Below are 22131 nucleotides of genomic sequence, written 5' to 3' on the forward strand. Positions count from 1 at the left end.
TTTCCAAGGGTGCCTTTGTCCTTATTGACTTTTCTGCTGGAAATGAAGATGCCCAAATCTTATATGCCATAGCTAACTTCCATCTCTTATTTATTCTTGAAAAGTTGTTTTTGTGACAACTATAATTTTCCTTTCATATTCTTGTGAATTCATTGAGAGTTGTGCTTGAGCAACTTCATCATTCAAATCTAGTTTTATTATTAGGGGAAAAATTCTATTACTTCTCATTTGAACTTTTGCAATTAGGTGTCTACTTGGAAATTTATCCAAGATTGTGCATTCTTTATTTTTTAAAACCGTTTTGCATAAGTTGTCTATTACTTATCAAATTGTATTTTAAACGTGGAACAAAATACATATATGAAATATACTTTTCCCCCCTTCTTGATTAGAATATTGAGATTTCCTTTACCCATGACTAACACTTTGTTATTAGTCCATAATGTGACTTCTGATTTTACACTTTCATCCAAATTTGAAAACACTTCTACGTTCCCCATCATGTGATTTCCCAATAATCATAGTTCTTCCCATTAAATTGAGGAATCTAAAGATTTTTCAAGCTTGTGATTGAAGCTGCCATTGGTCACTGATAAAAGCTTTCTCCTTATCTCGTTCTAGCAAACCTTCAGCTCTGATAATCCTTGCACTGATAAGCCTATGCGGATAAACCAAAGCTTTAATACCACAAGAAGTAAAAGTTAGAGGAACAATAAATGAAGAAATGCACAAATGAAAATAAAAATAAAGCAGTAGTCTAACGAGACTGCTTTTTTCCCTAAAAGTCATGGAAATTCCAGTAAGGATTTTTGTAAATCCAAGTTAAAGTTGTTAAAATTTAAAGTTTTAGGTACCCTAGAAGTTTTTGATGGTTCTGAATCCATTTCCACCATCAAAAACAGGATTCAAACACTGCCTCTACAAGATTTTTAAATTTTTTTTTTTGCCCAGATTCCGACCACTTTTAGCCCTCCAGACAATTCTTCTGCCATAGACGACTCCAATTTTTTTTCCATGATAAAGCAAAACATAATATTATGCGTATCAAATAGAAAAACAAATATCCAGAACTGAGCACACAACAATATGTGTATTAAAATTTAATTTCATAGGAGCAAATACATTTATAAAAGAAAAAAAGAGGCTTCAGCTCCTTTCACCCACGGTAAATTCAGAATTTATAGAACCTTACCAAGAGTCTGTTTCATAGAGAGTGACAACTTGTTATTGAACGGACACCAATATTTAGCTCCAACATGGGGAAAAACTCATGACACCAAAAATATAAACACATGCATTGACTTTTATATATGACATGTAAACAACACATTAAACCATTTATTAAATAGTTGCATAGTTCAAATATTTATTGCGCAGTATCCTCCTTCTAGTGGACTATACCATCTGTGCATTAATGACTTTACCTTGTGGTTATGGATTACCAATGCTGACTACCTATTATTGATAGCTTGCAGAAATGACTACTTGTCATTAATAGCTTGTAGAAATGAAAATTGGTATGCTCGTCAAAAGCTTTATTTATTTTCACATAGCTTTAGCCTAAAGGAAAAATATGCAACTTAAATTGCTAGTGCTCGTTAAAAACTTTATTTATTTTCACGTAGCTTTAGCCTAAAGGAAAAATATGCAACTTGAATCGCTCGTACTTTTTATGCAACATTCTCAAAACATTTAATTTTGGTTGTTGAGATTATTTCCCAAAAAATGCATATACCATATGTATTTTATCCATTCACATTTCATGGACTTGGAGGCCATGTTTGAGCCATAGGTAAAGCTAGTATAAGAAGCCACATGGATACTACTATTTGAGTACCTACATTCTAATTATTTTCACTTAGGTTGAAACTTAAAAGCAATGGGATGCCTCCACTCTCTTTCTCATAATCTTAGTGGCTAAGACCTTAGAAACATGTTTTAAATCCTACTAATTATATAAAAAATTAAAAATGTTAATATCAAAACATTCAAAAATTGGAAAAAACATAATTTCAAGAGATTCATAAGTTTATCAGCCAATTCATTTCGAGTTTTCCTAAGAGATTCAAAGATTTATTAGCCAAGCCTCTCTAAGTTTTCCTTTAATACCCATTAGGGACGTGGAGGTAAAAAACACATGCTTACCATTGCATAACATTTTTTTTGGTTGAGAAATAATTCAAATCCTACATAGAAGATGAAAGGGCATTTTAAAATGCCTCCCAAATCATATAAAACATTGTTACATATCTATAATCATATTTTGGAAAGTGTTGATGCTTCGAAAATCGCTGCATCAACATCGAGGATAACCACCCGGTCCAGACCTTAAAGGCAGCTCCTTTTCCGTTTGGTGTGGTGGCTCCGACTGGATATAACGGGACCAGTTTCCCAATGATTGGTAAATAGGATGGATAAATGATTGATTCTCTAATATCTAATGATAATGGATGAATGATTTAATCTAAAAGTAAAATTATAAACAAATATCCTATCCCGGGTAATTGCTGCTTTTAGTGTAAATTTTGATGGTCTTCATCCACAAACAAGCATATAGATGACTCTTGTTGGTAAACAAAGATATTTACTCATATGATAATTACTAAGCCCAAATAGTTGAGCAAAACAATCAAGCAAACATTATTACACTATTCCTCATATATATCATAGACATAGATATGATTGAAAGAATAACAGTCCTTGGACATTCAATAGTGAAAAGTACAAGGATTACTATTAAAACACATACATAAATTCAATGATAGAAAAATTTAAACAAATGCCGATTCACCTAAAAAATGACACAAGAGCATAGATAATAGTACCATATGTTATTTGAATCACTCCTGATATCAACCACATTCAAATTCCTTCTTTTAACTTAGAAACACTTCCACAAAAGGCAATAGTGCACATGTCATCAAAGCTTTCTTCGTCAAAATTCAGAATACTGGCCCAGTGTTCATAAAAAATAGATCAGAAGCACAATAGTGTGACTTACTGATTTGAGTTTATACAAAAACTGAGGACCCTTTCCAAATGCATGAAAGGGCCTATAAATACTACTTAAGCTAACTAATTACAAAATAAAAGTGCTATTTAATTGGTACAACTATATTATGAATATCTCCTCAAAATCGGCTTGTCCTCAGTCAGCAGCATGATTCATTTTTTTGGATGATCTCCCTTCTGCTTGAGCTGGCAGATATCTAGCATCGGTTGCAACTCTGGAGGGCAACTTAGGCGAGAATTCAGTTGAGCTGAATATGTGGCATCTTGGATCTCGGGGATCATGCAACTGATGGCATCAGTTAAACATTTGAGTGCGGCCCTCTGAATGTATGGCTTGATTAAGAAAAACCAAAAGGCATCCCAGGTTAAACTTTGGATGCCAGCGATTAGTCTTCCATTCTTTTCCAATTCCTGATTGCATGTTTGATCCAAGGCTTTGGACGATGTCAATTTACCTGCATTACACTGTGAAATCATGTTAGACAGATAAAGAGTGCCATTGACAAATTCAATTAAATTGCTAGTAGATAACTGACATCTGGAGGTTTCTCTTTCTGCCTTCATTAGTTGCGACTGCCATTCTAGAAAAATGATGTCTTTGTGTGACTAGAATTTTGGGCAGATCTGAAGCTTGTCCTTCAAGGGAGTCTTGCCAAGCAAGAAAGCTGGTTAAGGTCTCATCGGCTTGTTCTAAATCCTATCTAGCTTCAATTGATTTATCAACTATTGATGTAGTAATCTCACAAAGAGGTTCAACTAGAGAAATGTTACGACATAGCAGTTTTAGCTGTGTAATCAATGCCTTATTGATTTGTAGAGCTTCTGTTCTGAACTCTGCTACTTGAGGAAGGCTCCTGAACTTTTCTACTTCTTGTGACAGTTGAGCGATTCCTTCATCCTTAGTCTTGCTCATTTGTTCATTCATCGCCTTTAATCTGGCCAATGCTTCGGACAATTTCTTCTGTTTCTATACTGTGCTCAAATCTATCCTCTGTTTCTCTTTGAGAAATTGCTCATTTAATTCGCTGTTGGTCTACGCTGTATTGATAGTTGTTGTTCTAATTGTTCTATTTTTCGCTGTACTTTAGACACCTGTGACTGCAATGAACCAATCATTTGATCTTTTTCCTTAAGGAGACTGCTTACTTCCGAGGCTTTATCCATGGTGGCTGCCGAATATGCTCTGGCATACTGGGAGAGTTTCGTAAGGTCATCAGAAGGGTTCAATTCCTCCTTCCACACCACATTAGCCATCTTTGTTTGATCTCGCAAAAGGGAAGATTGATCAAGTCTCCTCCTTTTCCTTTGTCTTTTCACCACAGCCCTGTGTTTAGGACTGTAAAAGACATCTAATGGTGGTATGTCTTCTATCTGTAAAACAATCTGATTGGATGGATCTTTGGGAATTATTTCCACATCTTTGCTACTGGGTAGGCCGCTGGTCCCTTCACTTGGAACCGTAGTCGTGGTTGTTTCTTGACTGACTGTCACTTGGGGTGTGCCGAATCCTTGTGAAGTCTCGGGATTGTTTATAATAGAGTCAAATTGTTGCCACTCTTTGAGGAGTTTGGGATCAATTTGAGTCTCTAAATCAATAACTTCACTGTCCTGCTTCTTTTCTTTCTCCTGCTCTGTTTCCTTCTCTTTTCCTTTCTCTAGCTCTTTTCCCTTTTCGGGAATTTTCTCTGTAGCAGGAGGCTCGTCAATACTCTTCTGTTCAGGCTTGCTTGACTTAGTTGTTGGTGTAGTAGCCAACAAGTCCAGAGGCAGAGTTTGCAACCTCTGTTCTCTGAGCCTATTGAATTCTACCAGTCCTTCATCATTATATTTCATCTTGGCCAATGTTTTAACCTGAGACAATGATTCTGCTGAAGAAAATAGATCATCAAATTCATCTTTTTCATGGTCAAACTTAGTAAGTTTGGCTTGTTCAAGCACATTATAGGCAACCTTCCGGGGATCGAATTGCCTGTTAGGGATGGTCGCAAGATTGAGCATATTTATTTTTCCTGTCTCCTTCTCAGCATGTTTGTAATCAAGTATGGTATAAACACCGCATCTCAAAGGGAATATGGGCCATAACTGCTTTTTGGAAGTCCTAAGAGTTTTGTATGTTCTAGCGGTTGTTATTTGGTAAACTAATTCTCGTGCCAATAGTTTATCAGGTACATATAATGGGAGGACATGGGGTCTTGTGGCGCTACCAAACACCCTTATATATGTGAACTTATCTTCCCCGAACCAATTTCCCACAGCAGTCATGTCAACTTCTGCCTTCTCGGAAATCCTTGGGGCAGGCTTATCAAAAATGGAATAATAGATAGGCAACATGAAACCATTACAGATTTGATACAAGTGGTCTTTATAATGTGCCTTCCATAACATCTGATGATAGATGTGGATTGCTTAGGGTCTTGTGGCATCCACCTCCACCCAAGTATTGGGTATTCGGAATTAAAGCAAAGAATATTCATAACATAAGCACTGTAATAGAAGGGGGGAATAGTCCTGGTGGTTTTGCATGAATTAAATCTAAAATCAAGAATTGCAGAGGCTAATTTATTAGACAATATATTCGCCCAATCCATGACATAACTACTAACAACCACTTCCATTAAAGGAACCATTTCGATAGTAAATTTTGCCGAATCATGCATTCCCCATACCCTACACATCATTGCCTCAGCGTAACAGTAAGGGGATGCCAAGGAATCCACGGAGTACTTACCCGATGATTCATGTTTGTGCTTTGTAGGATTCTGTCTCCATTGTCTAATTGGGGTTGATTCCGTCTCATTCTCCTTTGCGAATTTCTCCAGAAAGGCTTTGTTGTATTTCTTTTCAGGTTCGGGCAAACGATACATTTTCCTCAAGTCGTCAGGCTAAATGAACCGAAAACTCTTCCATCGACTGTGCAAAACGTCCTAGTAGAAATAGGAATTTGTTCGACCACCCATCTGACCACATTAGTGTAAGGAAGAATTTTCTCCCGAGCTGCTATCCTATGCAAAAATGAGTCGGCTAGATCTTTCAGGGAGGCGTCTGATTTATTAGTTGAGCCTGCAGTAGCTTCTTCCGACACTTCCTCCGGTTCTTCTGCCTCAATTAAATTATAGATGCTTTGCCAGCTTGTATTTCCAAGGCCGAGACATGTAGTGTCTGAAATTAGGCCCTTTTTGCTGCGTCCCGGGTCACTGGTGGGCTGGACTGTTACTGTAGGGGCCACTGCCGCAGCGGATCTCTTAGATTTCTTTCCCATTTGCTTAAAACTTGATACTTCGATGGAATTTTGCACAAGGAAGGAAACCAGCGTGATACAGAGAAATAGATAACATGAGCCAATATGAAAGAGTTATATCTTTTAACGAATAATCAAAGATCATAGTGAAATTGCCGTAGATAGAATCTAAGTGGAAAATCTCGGCATAACTGCTTCATTAATTGGCCGCTTCACCTGTCAATCATGATAAGGGAGCTTTTAAATATCCATCATAGCATCTATATGGTGAATAATTGATCCAAGCGTGGCTTAGATTTTTGGCGGCTAATCGAATTTGATGATTGGTGACGTGAAAGGGAGGGTTTTAATGATAGTCCAAAATATCGTTCAATCACCAAAGGTGGTATAATGCATGCCGATCTTTGATATGCTTAGAAACATGTGCCTTGATTTAATGTATCACAATCGGGACAGGGCTCGGGTCACTTTACTTACGCTATTGCGAAATCGCCAATCGCCGATAGCGATACCTTTTATCGCATCGGAGGAATGGGGGGTGCCTTATATGATGCACTTTACCTTTTCCCGATATCCGATAGCGATTTCCCTTTTCGGATTGGAGTAATTCAATGGGTCTTTATTTATGTTTCTCTTATTATTGCGATATGCGATCGTTTTATCGTAATAATAAAAAGCTTTATGATTTGTTTAAAAAGACCTATTTTATCATTGTTTGAAAGGGATATCATATTTCAGTCAGACCTTTTGATGAGGGTTTTTCCTAATAATAAGTTAATACCAATTTATTCACACATCTATGTTTAAAAGGGACCCATTTCATATTATGATTTTTAAAGAAAAATTTTATGAAATGGGGGGTTGTTGTACAGCACAACAATTGGCGATTCACTGGGAGAAACAGTTATCTCTGGGAAAAGTTAAAATACTTAAACTTTTTAAATCTGAAAATCTTATCCGAGCGAAAAATTCTAATATAACTAGGCAAACATAAATTCTGAATGTAATGATAACTATTTCTGCTATTCTCTTCTCATGTTATAATTAAATACATTCTATGTTTTAAATTAGCCTTAATTGGTTGCTAATAAAGCAAAAACTTTTCCAACTTAGCTTTATAATGACTCTATCATAGGTAGAGCCTCTGCTGCCAGCAAACGTCTATAGTCTCGACAGGGATACCTTTTAACCATTTGATCATTCATTATTCCATCCATTTCAGAGTATAATTAAAAAGAATGAATCCAGAAATATGTTTTCATATTTTTGTATCATTTTTTCTTTTCTTTATTTTGTAAGATAAAAAGCCATTGTCCTGGTTTGGTAGCCAGCTATTTGACAATGCCATTCACTGGTTGTAATTTAACTGAACAAGCTGGCTCATGATGAGACCCCTTGTCTTATAATTATAAGCCATTACCCTGTTTTGATATGCAGTATTGGTAATGTCAGTTGAACTATTTCCCTATGATCATGGTAAGCAGACTTGTAATAAGACCTCTTATCTTTCACCTCAAATCTATTTTAGAATTACACTCTGAGTAATTATAACCCTTGATGAATGGGATGAACAATTTTCTCCTTAAGAGAATATGGATGACAGGATAAGAGTTAAAGATGCTAACATTGAATCAGTATCTGTTTTGTATTGATAACCATTTTCAGGCTGCTTAAAAACATTAAAATGGTTTACAATACTTCTAATCCTTGAGAAGAGTTCACAAAAATAAAATGGGGTTTCAGAATCTAAATAAACCTAATTTCCTAGAAATCTTCCTTTCGTTTAAGACTTCCATTTTAAAAGCAAATAACATAATTGTTTCTTTTGAGAAACTTTTTCAATATAGTAAAGACCAATGGAAGGCTAACTTTATTTTTTTACAATCCTAAAAATCTAAGCTATGTACAAAAATTTAGCTGAAAATTGAATATTTACAAAGGGAGAAGGGGTTACCTTCTCAATTGAAGAATTTTTTCAAGATAAGGCCGTTAACAGGAAGAGAATCTCTCTTTCTTGATAGATCTTGCAATATGAAAGTAGAAGGGCCTATTTTCTCATTGATTTGAAATGGTCTGAGCCACATTTTCTGGAACTTTGTGTGTTTTCCTTTATCCTCATGGGCTTTGTCCCATTTCAAAACTAGATCACCAACTTGTAATTGTTTTGAACTGGTTGAAGTTGTATCAAAAGATGACTTGATAACTTGCTGCTGTTTTGCATGTATAATTCTGGCTTTTTCCCTTTCTTCTTTTAGTTTCAAAATTTGATCGTGTCTTAATTGAATAGAAGATGAGGGACTTTCTTCAATAAACTGCACTAAAGCTAAGGATGGAAGCACTAAGTTAGCTGGTATGATAGCTTCCTTTCCATAAACTAGATTGAATGGAGAAGTGCCTATAGAGGCTTTTTGAGTTATTCTATCAGCCCATAGTGCAAATATCAAAGATTTATGTCAGTTTTTATGGTTCTATTCAATAGTTCGCTCAATAATTCTAATAAGGTTTTTATTGGTGGATTCTGCCAAACCATTGCCCTGAGGGTAGTAATTTGCAGAATACCTCAATTTAAATCCCCTTTTGATAGCAAACTCAAACATAGAATTTCCAGAGAAATAAGATGCATTATAAAAAACAAGAGCATTCGGGACACCAAACCTAGTAATAATGAATTGGTCTATGAATTCCATAATTGCCTCAGAGTTTGTTGTCTTTAAAGGAATTGCTTCAACCCACTTAGTAAAGTAATTAGTGGCAGTAAGGATATACTTATGCTGTTTGGATGAATGTGGAGTGATTTCTCCAATGATGTACAATCCTGATGGCTCAAAAGGTTGCTCAATGTTGACTGGTTGCAAAGGGAAAGCTGGATTTCTTTGTCTTCCACTGGATGTTTGACAAATTTGGCATTTCCTTACATATTCATGAGTATCTCTGAACAAGGTGGGCCAATATTACCCAGCATGAATGATTTTGTGAGCTGTGGTGTCAGCTCCAAAATGTCCTCCTGCTGGTCCATCATGAAGTTCCTGCAAAACTTTTTGTGCTTTAGGTTTTTCTAAGAATCTTAATAAAATTGAATCATAATTTCGCCTAAACAATACATCATCTATAATTGTGAAGTTTTTTGCTTTCAATCTAATGGCACATTTGTTTTTATAGGAGAGATTGGAAGGAGCGTACCCATTTTTTAAATAGAAAATCAGATCTGTATATTGTGATTCAGGACCTGGGGTACTTATTTGATTGATTTCTTTAGTATCCTCTATACTTTCGGGTTCTTGAATGTTGGATGCTCCTGCTAACAACCTGCAAAAACCTTGGCCTTTGACAATATTTTCTGGCTTTATTTCCAAGTCATATTCTTGTAATGCTGTGACCCAATTCGCTCTCTTTTCTCCTAATTCCCTTTGAACTAGTAATTGTCTTACTGCTGAAAAAGGAACTATAAATTTTGTGTGAGCTTTTAAGAGCAAAGGCCTGTAGTGTTTTATGGCTTTGTATACAGCAAAGGCTTGTTTTTCAACTTCCGAATAATTTAGTTCAGCACCTTGAAGATTTGAGCTGTAAAACAAAATTGGTGCTTCCAAGTTTTGATCATTAATTTGAGTCAACACTACTGCATATGACGAAGCGGATGCGAGGGCATATAGTATGAAATAATTAGAAAAATTAGGAGTGCTTAAAGCAGGGGCATTAATTATTGATTGTTTAATGGAATCAAATGCCTCTTTTTCTGCAGATCCCCATTTAAACACCAAATTTTTCTTAATCATCATTTGCAATGGTAAAATAATTTGGGAAAAATCTGGAACAAAACGTTTAACAAAGTTAATTTGACCCAAAAATGACTGCATGGATTTTTTATTATGAGGGAATGGAATTTCAGAAATCTCTTTAATTTTCTCTGGATCAATAAAGATACCATCTTTTGAAACAATGAAGCCTAAAAGTTTTCTTTGATTAAGGGCAAAAAATGACTTCTTTGGATTAAGAGAGATACCATACCTTCTACAACGTTCAAATATTTGTTTTAAATCAAGTAAGTGACTAGACCTCTTCTTGTAAAATACAGTGATATCATCTAAATAGAAAACTACTGATTTATTAAGCAATCCTTTGAACGCTATGTCCATGGCTCTCTGAAATGTAGCTCCTGCATTGATGAGTCCAAAAGGCATTTTTTGGTAGGCATAAGTTCCCCACTTAGTTCTAAAGGTAGTTTTAAGCCTATTATCAGGATGAACGAAAATTTGGTTATATCCTGAAAAACCGTCTAAAAAGGACATTAGTTCTGAACCAGCTACTGAATGTAATGTATGCTCCATGGTAGGTAAAGGGAAGTTATCCTTTTGGCTTGCCTTATTAATATTTCTGAAATCAATGCAAATCTTGATATCGCCATTTTTCTTTCTAACAGGCACCATGTTGGAAACCCAGTTTGAATGTCTCACAGGAAAAATTATCTTAGCCTTCAAGAGTTTATTTAATTCAACCTTTATTTGACTCTCTAGGTTAGGATGAATTTTTCGTAACTTCTGTTGCACTGGTTTTTGTTCAGAAAGCATTGGAATAGTATGTTGAATGATTGATGCATCGTATGTTTTCAAATCATCATATTTCCAAGTGAAGACATATTTGTTTTTTGTTAACAGCCTAATGAATGCTGTTCTTTCTTCTAAAGAAAGTCCTAGTCCCAAATTGATGTTTTGAGGGTTTTCCTCAGTACCTAGGTTTATCAATTCAAATCTTAAAGTGGAACTCTGGAGTTTTGAATTGGTCACCTGTTTAAATCTGTATTTAATATCATAAAGATATTCAAGCTTGACCACTGGTTTTGGTATTGAGTTTTCCTCTTGCTTTTCTTTCATCTGAAGGTCATGATCATTTTCATCAATGATTTGGTCATCGTAGGACTTGTCAAAAGTCAAGAAGTTTAAAATGTCTTCATCATGATTGAACACTCTCAAAATGGTGACATTATCGAGAATTGATGGTCTAAAAATTAACTCTACTGAAAATCTATCCGGGCTGTAATCTTCGGATGGTAGGAGTCTGGAAGCAACATTAGCTAGCAGGTCTGCTACTGCATTCTGGGACCTAGGGATGGGAGAAATATTGAATGCTAAAAATTGAGCGATGAGTTCCTGTACCAGAGACTGATAATGTTTGAGATGACCAGAAAGGCAATGACTTGAATTTCTAACCTGTTTAATAACAATTTCTAAATCACCAAACACTTTCAGATATTGAACCTTGAGGCCAATTTCTTTGTAGAGTCCTTGAACTAGGGCCTCATATTCAGATGTGTTGTTTGTGCATTCAAATTCCAATCTGCATGATAACATAGTTTTCTCTCCCTGAGGACTAACTAAAATACATCCTACTCCTGAACCTTCACTAGATTTAGACCCATCAAAATATAGTGACCAAAATAAGGAATTATCAACAATTTTATTTACAGTTTCCTCAGCAACATTAATACATCTTGAGCTATCTGTTTGTGAAAAAATTTCGATCTGAGATGTGAAATTATTAATTGGGAAAGGAGATGGTTGGGCAGTGAAATTGCCAAAGAATGATTTAGATGAATAATTCCCCAAAATATTGTTATTGAATGCTATTGGTTGGTTTTCTTGTTCAAACTCAGTAACTGTATGGGTCATGTGTTTCTCCCGATCAATCTTGATCTGATTTGGTTTTCCTTTATAAGGTAACCACATATGAGACCAATCGGTGGAAATATAACCATGGAGTTTTTCAGACCAATCTCTACTTAAAATCAACCCATAGAATTCAGGTATATCGGTGATCAAAATATCAATTCTTTGAACCACTCTAGGATCAACTGATAACCTGATAGTTACTGAGTTGATTTCCCCTAAAACCTGGACCTTAGTTCTATCCAACTGTACAATATGAATTGCAGACTTTTGGGGTTCTATGTTCAGTTTCGAACAAACTGAAGCTAGCATTGTATTAGAGGAAGCCCCTGAGCCAATCAAACAGTTGTGTAGATTTCTATTATAGATCTCATAGGTTAAGAGGAAAGGAGCAGTATGAGAATTTGATCTATCCCCAATTAAGACCGCATCAATAGCTTCCACTCTACCTGAAGGTGGTTGGCCTGAATCATTAGCAGCTTTGGACAATACAGCATTAGGAAGAGGTGAAGAAGGAACGACATTTAACTCCTTAAGAAGTAATATCTGGTGATGTTTGAGTTTGCTAAGTTCAAACATAGTAATATTCACCTTAGTCTTCTTCATATCTTCAATAATATTGTAGTCCATAGAATCTGATACTACCAATGTCTTAGATGTTGAAGGTAGATTTGAAGATGATGGTTGATTTTGGGATGGTATCGCTGAAGCTTTATTTGTAGGAATCTTTTCTTTGGTAGTAGTGGAACCTGCATTCCTTTTCTTCGAAGTTGTCTGGACAGGTTCAGGAGTACCTTTACTCTTGGTAGTCATAGAGAAAGCTTCTTGTTCATTTTCTGTATCGGAGGTGGGTAAAATAAAATCCCACATCCCATGACATTCGACAGTCTCTTCTTCTTCGGGTTCCTCAGATGTCAAGACTGTTTCATCTTCTTCTCCTTCTTCAGGGTCTGAATCTGCGTTGGATATAACATTTGGTGGTTTTGATTCAGGTTTCTTAAAATTTATAAATGGCATTTTTATTGAGGTTTCAGCTACTTGCTTCTTGATTTCGACCATTTCATTTGACATAGTCTTGAGGACTTTTTGTAAACCTTCCATATCATATGGATCTTTAGGGGTTTTCTTCTTTGAATCATCCTTGAAAGAAACTTTTTTGGATTTTCTATCTTCAAGAGCAGCTTTCTTTTCTAAAGCAATAATACGTTTCTCTACAGCAAGCGCCTCTTTCATGTTTTCAGCTAAAGTTGGTTTTGCAGCCCTGTCTACAAAAGTAGCTATATTTGAGGGTAGGGCAGTTATATACCTTTCGCTTCTGATTTGCTCACTTGGTTTAGAGGCGGTTGGAATCTTATTCAAGAGTTTATTAAATCGTGAGTTGAATTCCTTAATAGGTTCTTTGGGCTCTATCCTAAGATTGGAGAGATCATTGATTAATGTGGCTAAAGATCTATCATCACCGTACTTAGTAAGAAACTGTTCTTGGAAAATGTTCCAACTAGTAATGGATCTAGAGGGCAGGGAAAATACCAAGACCCAGCTGATCCTTACAAAGTATAAGGGAAAAGCCTAACGACAACATCTTCCTCTGTCACTCCTTTCAAATTAACTGATAACATGAAATTATTAATATGTTCTTCGGCTTGTGTTCCAGCATCTGGATTAAACTTGGGTAACCATTTTTCAGGAAAATTAGGCAATGGGTGTAATGGTGCAGGCATGGTGACCGCACCAGGACTATTCCATGGATTCTGAGCCATTGAAAAACTAGTAGTGGATGATATTGCTAATGAAATTCCAAATGTTTTGGGAAGGAGTTGATATTGAGGATTGAATGGGTTGGGATGTTGAAGCTCCCGATCCCTGTTGAACAACAATATGTAATGGAGGAGTGGATGGTTGACTTCGCACTGGGGAAGATGAGATGGAAGATGATGATGAGAAAGTTTCACTGTCAGATCCTTCAGTATTCTTTTTTGCCCTTTTCCTTTTAGGTAAAGGCAACTTAGTAGGTTCGATACTGAGCTTTCCGCTCTGAAGTCTAGTGAGAGGGTGAGGTAGATTGAATTGCGAAGTCTCACTGCCTTGAGATACCTCAGATTTCTGTGGTGATATTGAAAAGCCTTGAAGTTTATGGATGAGAGGCTGAACTTCAGGGGACTCAAGACTTAATCCTTCTGAAGTATGGTGGGTTTGAGCAGTGGTAGTTGATTCCTCTTCTTCTCGCTTGAATATTGGAGTTCCAACATGCAAACGGGAGGTACGAGGTGAGGTGGAGGGAGATTTACTCTCAGAATGGGTTATAGGTTTAGGTTTGCTCGCCATTCACAGTTTATTCCCTCCTTCTAGTGCCAAAAATGTTGATTCTTTGAAAATCGCTGCATCAACATCGGGGATAACCACCCGGTTCGGACCTTAAAGGCAGCTCCTTTTCCGTTTGCTGTGGTGGCTCCGACTGGATATAACGGGACCAGTTTCCCAATGATTGGTAAATAGGATGGATAAATGATTGATTCTCTAATATCTAATGATAATGGATGAATGATTTAATCTAAAAGTAAAATTGTAAACAACTATCCTATCCCAGGTAATTACTGCTTTTAGCGTAACTTTTGATGGTCTTCATCCACAAACAGACATATAGATGACTCTTGTTGGTAAACAAAGATATTTATTCATATGATAATTACTAAGCCCAAATAGTTGAACAAAGAAATCAAGCAAACATTATTACACTATTCCTCATGTATATCATAGACATAGATATGATTGAAAGAATAACAGTCCTTAGACATTCAATAGTGAAAAGTACAAGGATTGCTGTTAAAACAAATACATATATTCAATGATAGCAAAATTTAAACGAATGTCGATTCACATAAAAAATGACACAAGAGCATAGATAATAGTACCATATGTTATTTGAATCACTCCTGATATCAACCGCATTCAAATTCCTTCTTTTAACTTAGAAACACTTCCACAAAAGGGAATAGTGCACATGTCATCAAAGCTATCTTCATCAAAATTCAGAATACTGGCCTAGTCTTCATAAAAAATAGATCAGAAGCACAATATTGTGACTTACTGATTTGAGTTTATGCAAAAACTAAGGACCCTTTCAAAATGCATGAAAGGGCCTATAAGTACTAATTAAGCTAACTAATTACAAAATAAAAGTGCTATTTAATTGGTACAACTATATTATGAATATTTCCTCAAAATTGGCTTGTCCTCAGTCGGCAGCATGATTCATTGTTTCGGATGATCTCCCTTCGGCTTGAGCTGGCAGATATCTAGCATCGGTTGCAACTTTGGAGGGCGACTTAGGCGAGAATTCAGTTGAGCTGAATATGTGGCATCTTGGATCTCGGGGATCATGCAACTGATGTCATTAGTTAAACATTTGAGTGTGGCCCTCTAACTGTATGGCTTGATTAAGAAAAACCAAAAGGCATCCCAAGTTAAACTTTGGATGCCAGCGATTAGTCTTCCATTCTTTTCCAATTCCTGATTGCATGTTTGTTCCAAGGCTTTGGACGATGTCAATTTACCTGGATTACACTGTGAAATCATGTTAGACAGATAAAGAGTGTCATTGACAAATTCAATTAAATTGCTAGTAGATAACTGACATCTTGAGGTTTCTCTTTCTGCCTTCATTAGTTGCAATTTCCATTCTAGAAAAAGGATGTCTTTGTGTGACTCTAGAATTTTGAGTAGATCTGAAGCTTGTCCTTCAAGGGAGTCTTGCCAAGCAAGAAAGCTGGTTAAGGTCTCATCAGCCTGTTCTAAATCCTGTCTAGCTTCAACTGATTTATCAACTATTGATGTAGTGATCTCACAAAGAGGTTTAGCCAGAGAAATGTTACGACATAGTAGTTTTAGCTGTGTAATCAATGCCTTATTGATTTGTAGAGCTTCTGTTCTGAACTTTGCTACTTGAGGAAGGCTCCTGAACTTTTCTACTTCTTGTGACAGTTGAGCAATTCGCTCATCCTTAGTCTTGCTCATTTGTTCATTCATCACCTTTAATCTGGCCAATGCTTCAGACAATTCCTTCTGTTTCTGTACCGCACTCAAATCTATCCTCTATTTCTCTTTGAGCAATTGCTCATTTAATTGGTTATTGGTCTGCCACTGTATTGATAGTTTTTGTTCTAATTGTTCTATTTTTCGCTATGATTCAGACACCTGCGACTGCAATGAACCAATCATTTGATCTTTTTCCTTAAGGAGACTACTTACTTTCGAGGCTTTATCCATGGTGGCTACCAAATATGCTCCGACATACTGGGAGAGTTTCGTAAGGTCATCCGAAGGGTTCAATTCCTCCTTCCACACCACATTAGCCATCTCTGTTTGATCTGGAAAAATGGAAGATTGATCAAGTCTCCTCCTTTTCCTTTGTCTTTTTACCATAGCCCTATGTTTAGGACTGTAATAGACATCTAATGGTGGTATGTCTTCTATCTGTAAAACAATCTAATTGGATGGATCTTTGGGAATTATTTCCGCATCTTTGCTACTCGGTAGGCCGCTGGTCCCTTCACTTGGAACCATAGTCGTGGTTGTTTCTTGACTGACTGTCACTTGGGGTGTGCCGAATCCTTGTGAAGTCTCGGGATTGTTTATAATAGAGTCAAATTGTTGCCACTCTTTGAGGAGTTTGGGATCAATTTGAGTCTCTAAATCAATAACTTCACTGTCTTGCTTCTTTTCTTTCTCCTGCTATGTTTCCTTCTCTTTTCCTTTCTCTACCTCTTTTCCATTTTCGGGAATTTTCTCTGTAGCAGGAGGCTCTTCAATACTCTTCTGTTCAGGCGCACTTGACTTAGTTTTTGGTGTAGTAGCCAACAAGTCCAGGGGCAGAGTTTGCAACCTCTGTTCTCTGAGCCTATTGAATTCTACCAGTCCTTCATCATTATATTTCATCTTGGCCAATGTTTTAACCTAAGACAATGATTTTGCTGAAGAAAATAGTTCATCAAATTCATCTTTTTCATGGTCAAACTTAGTAAGTTTGGCTTGTTCAAGCACATTATAGGCAACCTTCCGGGGATCGAATTGTCTATTAGGGATGGTTGCAAGATTGAACATATTTATTTTTCCTATCTCCTTCTCAGCATGTTTGTAATCAAGTATGGTATAAACACCACATCTCAAAGGGAATATGGGCCATAATTGCTTTTTGGAAGTCCTAAGAGTTTTGGATGTTCCAGCGGTTGTTATTTGGTAAGCTAATTCTTGTGCCAACAGTTTATCAGGTACATATAATGGGAGGACATGGGGTCTTGTGGCGCTACCAAACACCCTTATATATGTGAGCTTATCTTCCCCGAACCAATTTCCCACAGCAGTCAAGTCAACTTCTGCCTCCTCGGAAATCCTTAGGGCAGGCTTATCAAAAATGGCATAATAGATAGGCAACATGAAACCATTACAGATTTGATACAAGTGGTCTTTATAATGCGCCTTCCATAACATCTGATGATAGATGTGGATTGGCTTAGGGTCCTGTGGCGTCCACCTCCACCCAAGTATTGGGTATTCCGAATTAAAGCAAAGCATATCCATAACATAAGCACTGTAATAGAAGGGGGGAATAGTCCTGGTGGTTTTGCGTGAGTTAAATCTAAAATCAGGAATTGCAGAGGCTAATTTATCAGACAATATATTCATCCAATCCATGACATAACTACTAACAACCGCTTCCATTAAAGGAACCATTTCGATAGTAAATTTTGCCGAATCATGCATTCCCCATATCCTACACATCATTGCCCCAGCGTAACAGTAAGGGGATGCCAAGGAATCCACGGAGTACTTACCCGATGATTCATGTTTTTGCTTTATGGGATTTTGTCTCCATTGTCTAATCGGGGCTGATTCCGTCTCATTCTCCTCTGTGAATTTCTCCAGAAAGGCTTTGTTGTATTTCTTTTCAGGTTCGGGCAAATGATACATTTTCCTCAAGTCATCAGGCTGAAATGAACCGAAAACTCTTCCATCAACTGTGCAAAATGTCCTATTAGATACAGGAATTTGTTCGACCACCCATCTGACCACATCAGCGTAAGGAAGAATTTTCTCTCGAGCTGTTATCCTATGCAAAAATGAGTCAGCTAGATCTTTCAGGGAGGCATCTGATTTTTTAGTTGAGACTGCAGTAGCTTCTTCTGACACTTCCTCCAGTTCTTCTGCCTCAATTAAATTATAGATGCTTTGCCAGCTTGTATTTCCAAGGCCGAGACATGTAGTGTCTGAAATTAGGCCCTTTTTTCTGGGTCCTGGGTCACTGGTTGGCTGGACTGTTACTGCAGGGGCCGCTGCCACAGTGGATCCCTTAGATTTCTTTCCCATTTGCTTAAAACTTGATACTTCGATGGAATTCAACACAAGGAAGGAAACTAGCATGATATAGAGAAATAGATAACATGAGACAATATGAAAGAGCTATATCTTTTAACGAATAATCAAAGATCATAGTGAAATTGCCGTAGATAGAATCTAAGTGGAAAATCTCAGCATAAATGCTTCATTAATTGGCCGCTTCACCTGTCAATCATGATAAGGGAGCTTTTAAATATCCATCATAGCATCTATATGGTGAATAATTGATCCAAGCGTGGCTTAGATTTTTGGCGGCTAATCGCATTTGATGATTAGTGACGTGAAAGGGAAGGTTTTAATGATAGTCCAAAATATCGTTCAATCACCAAAGGTGGTATAATGCATGCCGATCTTTGATATGCTTAGAAACACGCGCCTTGATTTAATGTATCGCAATCGAGACAGGGCTCGGGTAACTTTACTTACGCTATTGTGAAATTGCTGATCACCGATAGCGATACGCCTTATCGCATCGGAAGATTTGAAGGTGTCATGGTTAATGAATTGATTGCCATAGCCGATTGTCGATAGCAATACCTTTAATCGCATCGGAGGAATGGGGGGTGCCTTATATACGATGCGCTTTACCTTTTCGCGATATCCGATAGCGATTTCCCTTTTCGGATTGGAGTAATTCAATGGGTCTTTATTTATGTTTCTCTTATTATTGCGATATGTGATCTTGCAATCGCTTTATCGTAATAATAAAAAGCTTTATGATTTGTTTAAAAAGACCTATTTTATCATTGTTTGAAAGGGATATCATATTTCAGTCGGACCTTTTGATGAGGGTTTGTCCTAATAATAAGTTGATACCAATTTACTCACACATCTATGTTTAAAAGGGACCCATTTCATATTATGATTTTTAAAGAAAATTTTTATGAAATGGGGGGTTGTTGTACAGCACAACAGAAAGGTAATGTGATGTTGTTAAGTTTTTAGGGATCTTGGTTGAAAGTAAGATCACAATGCTTAATTTTGGATGGAAACTTTCAATAAGGTTATAATGTTGGTGTATTAATAGAATCTAAGTGGTTTGTCTTCCTATATTCATTTTTAATGAGGGTTTGTTGTTTGTTACAAGCCTAGAGCAAGGATTCACATATGAAAGGTCAAATCTAAAAGGAAGGAGGAAAGGAGAGCCATCTCTCCTTAGGTAACAATATATTTGTAATGTTTTTTGTTATTAATAAAATTTACACTCTCTTTAATCTTATTTTATTTATTCTATTTATGGTCACATTTTTGTGATTAGCATATTGATGAGCTACCAAATTGAGCCTTTTTCTACGAAATCACCTGCCCTAGTTTTTACTAATTTACTCTTTTCCCCAAAATTATCCTAACCCTGTACATACAACATGGGCAACTTAAGGTATGAAAATGTGTTCACTAGTTTCATTATCATGTTTATAGATTGGAACTAGAGGATAATTAAAGAGTAGTTTGATGTACAAATATATATCTTGTATGAATAAATGAAGAGGTGTTAAATTAAGTTTGTGAAGGTGTGCAACTAGTAATGATGTGGTTGTAGGAATGTGGCAATGATATGAAGAAACATATTGCACCTATGGATTTAACCACATGATGTAAAGAAGAAATGATTTTGGTTCAGGCATCTATGAAGATTCTAGACACATAGGTTTAGGCACTTGCATATTACTGCATGGATGTTTCATACGATACCAATCACAAGATGATCCACTCCTTGAATCCCATTAGTGTATAAGAAGAGAATTTTGTGTCTCTAATGGGGATAGGCTAACTATCTCCCATAACCCAGGATACTACAACCCACAAGCACAACTATGTTTCTCTTATTTCTAGAAATTTAGATATTTTAAAATGTACATTCAAAATTAGAATATGGATATTTCCTTCACAAATTCCAAGAGAGGGTTTCCTCACACCTTATAAGCCTTTTTCTCACCTCAAATAACTCACCTGGGCTTCAACTTATCAATGGCAAAACCAACAAGCTAAAAAAAACTCTCAAAACTTCATACACAACCCTAAAACCTCTTTGTTGTAAGCATAGGATAATATTTTTGTAGCACCCAAAAAATTGTCTTTCCAGATTCCGGGGAAGATGAAACACATCTCCCTTGTTCTATTCGACTTCCCAATCACTTCTACATGCCTTAACTTGTATATTAAATTTACACACGACTAACCACACCTTTATTCATGGGGATTTGCCTCTAACTCGACAGAGACAAATCTGGAATGGTCTTGACAATGTGCAAACAAAACAAGGTCCTCCAGTTTTCTGTGTTTGTGGGAAGCTATAGAAACTCAACTATGCAAAAAATAACCTATAGATTTGTTTTCTCTATTCTCACATGCACCATTACTAACCTCAAGGAAATACATAACCAACAAACACATCACATCCCAGTCAATATGGCATGACTCCATTCGAACAATAGTGCTTTGTTTTCCTGGTGGGATTCATATCACATAACCCATGCGCTTGCTCATCTCTAGAACACATAGAAACTTCCCATGCCATCTCCAGAATGTATACACATTTCCCTTCTCAAGATTTACACTAACACAACAACAATCAAGACAACTTACGGTCTTCTTCAATGCATTCAACACACACAAAAATAAATACAACGTAATGTCTAATTTCTGACATGCACATAACATTTATGAATTGGCCACAATACACTCAAAATATTAAATACATGCATACAAAATACATAAATAGACAACGATGAAAATACTGCATCCTCACATGACCTCTGATCCATACACATAGTTAAATATACATTCAAACAAAAATACATTTAAACCAAATCATCGATTCGACATACAGGATTGCAACAATGACAAATTCCAACACATTTTATATTCTTACTATAAATTGGCTCAACAAGTGTATAGACGAAAATGTATTTTCTCCAAATACCAACACTTCATTAACCACATACAAATAGAGAAGTGAATGAACACAGAGGCATCTAAACAAGTCGATCATTAATTGAATTTAGACATACATTAAACTGGTTAGAACATACATTGTGGGCATGTGCACCTGAGGCCATCAACCTCTACCTCTCCTCCTATCGCTAAAGCTTCTCCTCTCTACCTCTACTGCACTTCTGCCTACCCTGTTCTCAAACACTCATATCTTTTTAAAAGAAAGCTAACATGGGTAACCAAGAGTCACAAGTGATGGTTTGTTTCCACTTCTCACAAAATATGGAAACTAATATTACATTTACATTAGAAAATATTTCCTCCAACTTATTCTAAAAAAAAACTATCTTCCTAATGTAAAAATCAGCAATTTCTCACAAAAACATTTAAATTTCTCTCAGCATCATCATGTGACCATCCCATCACATTGGCAAGCTCCGTTCTAGTCTTCATCGAACTTTGTGTTCCATCTATGCACCTACATCAGGCTCCCAAGGTACGAAAATATATGACCTCTTGCTCATATGCATTTAGTCTTCTCAAACAACTTCAACTTGTGAGCTGCAACACGCCTCTACAGTAACAAGTCTCCACCTTACTACACGATACCTCACTAAAATTTCTCTTGAGTTTGGGATTTTGGCATCTTCCTGATTCTCTTCTCCAGAACCTTGCAAGCCCTTCTTGCTCTAGGCTACTACAAATATCCTCACCTTCCTCAACTATCACCTACACAGTGAAACAAATCTCTTACCAGATCCTGAACTCAACTTGTACCTTCTTCTATCGCTTCCATTGTGAACACTGAACTTTTACTTGCTGTCGAATTTTCCAAACTTGTCAATACATCATAGGTTGTCTCTTCATCCAACCAAATATACCTTTCTACTTCCT

This window comes from Pinus tabuliformis, chromosome 4_1 (genome assembly GCF_031772625.1).
Source record: "Pinus tabuliformis cultivar Carrire ecotype Pingquan chromosome 4_1, CPIR1, whole genome shotgun sequence".
Lineage (NCBI taxonomy): Eukaryota > Viridiplantae > Streptophyta > Pinopsida > Pinales > Pinaceae > Pinus > Pinus tabuliformis.